Source organism: Cebus imitator, unplaced genomic scaffold (genome assembly GCF_001604975.1).
Source record: "Cebus imitator isolate Cc_AM_T3 unplaced genomic scaffold, Cebus_imitator-1.0 Scaffold129, whole genome shotgun sequence".
NCBI lineage: Eukaryota > Metazoa > Chordata > Mammalia > Primates > Cebidae > Cebus > Cebus imitator.
The window spans coordinates 5,925,007-5,928,036 of NW_016107444.1; positions in this window are offsets into that span (position 1 = coordinate 5,925,007).

Genomic DNA, 3,030 nt, shown 5'->3' on the forward strand with positions numbered 1-3,030 from the left:
GCCCAGCCCAAAGGAAATTTTTGAGGCAAACTTACTTTTATGGCTTATTTTCCCTGTAGCTATTTCAAATAGAGCGTGGCTAGCTCTGTGATAGCCCACCCTCTTTGTGGCCTGCCAGTTGCTGTTGTATGGCTTAAATCTCAGTCTCATAAGCATGCTTTTTGGCATAGGCCTTTCTTTGCCATACTGATTTTAAAATAAAGTTGGGCAATCCAATTTGAACTACTTTAATAAACATATTTAGCATTTCTGTAATGAGAAAGTATTTTCAAAAGATAACCAGATTTACTTCTAGGATTAGAGATGGCAAATGCCAAGAACAGTCACATCTGAATCTATAAATATGGGAAGTTTTGTTGTACTTAATTCTTTGGCAGCAAACATCAAGTTTTATTGTGTAATTGTATTTCCTTTAGAGAGATCACAGTACTCTGGGAATTTTATATACCTTATAAAGGTCATTTGGGTTTTCAAATGGGAAGAATAGTCAAGCTAAGCTGGACTAAAGTAGTATTTTATCTCATCAAAAGAAGTTATTAATCTAACTGGGCTAGCACAAGTCATCCATTTTTTAGACATGGTAAGTGGGACACATTTTAGCTCATTAGATAAATTCTGACCTGGAATTGAATTCTCCCTTTCTTAAAGTGTTTTTAATTTGCTTTTTTCATAGACTCAATATGGAAATCTTAACTGATAGAGGGATTCTTGATCTGGAATGATTCCCTGCCATTCTCCTTTTTCCTGTCAAGGTAGCTGGCTCAGTAGTGCATGTCACCAGGATCCATTTCAGGGTGATGACATTAGACTGACATCAGACTGTTTATACTCAGTTGGATACCTTGCAGTTTTCAGCAGCATGATTTTACAGTATGTTTTTCTCAGAGCTTGGCATTCTTAATGGAAATATCAAATGATGTAGTTCCAAATCTAAATATGTTTATGACACTAATCATATGCTTTTAACAATAACTTTTAGATAACATTTGCCCTGAGTGAAACCTTATATTCAGTGACTGTTGCCATCAGAAAATCCCCTCTGATCTGCTAATGAGAGTGAAAGTAGTGTGTGACCCCCGCTTTTCAGTTAACGAGTAGCAAGCTTCTAGTCGGGGCTGCTTAGCTTATCCATTTGGGGTCTCGGGCCTTGTTACTTTCCTGGGTTTGTCCCTTCAGCCTGGAAAGGCTGCTTAGAACACTTACCAGGGAACAGTAAAGCTGTGAGATAATCTAGTCTTAGGTACAGAGAAATGAGTTGGTGCTAACATAGACCTTAGACTTTGAGGGGCTTCCATCCAAGCTCTGGGTGGATCTGTTAGACACAGTTTTCTTCACTCCTCTGATAATCTTTTCTTTCCAGAATGGTTTTTTGTTGTTGTTGTTGTAAACAACTTCTAAACATCTGGTGTCTTTTTGTTAAGCCCTTTAAGAAAGTCCTTTGTCGAGTAGGTATTGACTGTCCCATGGAAACTCTCAGGAGTGTTCGCATAGGCTCTGCATGCTTTGTGTGAGTTCAGTTTGAACAGTGCAGTTTGAATCACCTGGGATGTCTAGTTCTGGCATGTCTTCATTGATTGTGTTTTTAAACAATTTTCATGTCATTTTTCCAAACCTCACTTTACATCTTACTCAGAGAAGTTAATCAAGGAATGAAATTTCTGGGGGGATAGGGATGAGGGTGGGCTGGGGACTTGAGTGAAGTCAGCTTGGGGTGATTTGCTTTAAAGTGTTTTCTAAAGCAGTTCCTAACAGTATTTAGAGATTCCCTGCAATGTTTGTGTGCTCAGCTTATTCTGGACAAAGTGGAGGGGAGGGGGTCTTACTGAGATTTGCACTGGGAATGCAGGACAGGCTCTAAATTTAATCTGTAGTGTAACTTTGTTGTTGAATCCAAGAAGATAACAGTCAGCGCTCCTGCTGTGGTGTTTCTGGCAAGTGCTCCCTGAAATGCACATGGAGTTCTGTTTTCTGGGCCTTTTCTCCCATGGTGCTAGGAGATACCATTTATTAATGCAGCTCTTCTCAGTAGTGGGAAGAAGTCTTCGGGATCATTGAGCAAGGGGCAGCTGAACTATCCACTAAATTTTTTTGTTCAAGACACATTAGAGCCCCTCCTGTATATCTAATGAGTCATCATAAAGGTGCTAGGGAAAGCCTTAAATGGAAGACACATGCAGGCCGCAGAAAGTTCAACTTGTAAGAGGAGACATGCCATTAGGTAGAGCAGAGCTGTGACTGCTGACTAACACTCAATGGAACTTCCACTTGCTCTAAAACCAGGGAAATCTCAGATAACTGGGTGTGATCTGTCTATAGATATCTATAGTCTATAGGTAAATACTTTCCAAAAGGAGGATCTTCCTCTCAGCTGGCGATCCTCTGCTTTGGGCTGTACCAAATTGTGAATACTCTTGCTGTGTTGTACCCAGTTGCTTTATATTAATACTGCAACTTGAAATGGGGAGGGAGGGGGGACAGCTGGGTGGGGGGGAGGGGAGTGGGGCGATCAGTCTTTTGAAGACATCAGCTCACTGTGCTGAGAGAGGGACCAAGCTCAAGGGAACCTCTGATCTATACATTCAACTGCTGCATTTTTTTATAAATACATGTAAATGTCCTGTTGTAATATTTGATCTTGGAAATAAAAACAAAAACTTTTCAATACAGTTTTTTGTGCTGTTGTTTTTGCAAGATAAGACTCTAGATGTTACTTTCAGTAAAGCAATTTAGATTTCAAAAGCTTGCAGTCCTATTGTCATGTGTAATGTTTCCCAGCCTTTTTTCTGCTCCTCACGGTATGTGGAATGCTTATGGTAAGCACTGTAAATGTTAGTAGTTGTTACAGAAACACTGGGTAAGCTAGCCTTATTAGGCAAGTATAAATTCTGTATTTGACATACTTGGGCAATTCAAGTGTCTAATCTTTCAGACCAGCGGTAATTACTAATGGCTCATTAAGGACTTAAAAAGTGAAGGAAATTACTAAATTAATGGGCAAAAAGTCAGGAGATAAAATTATATGGTATAATA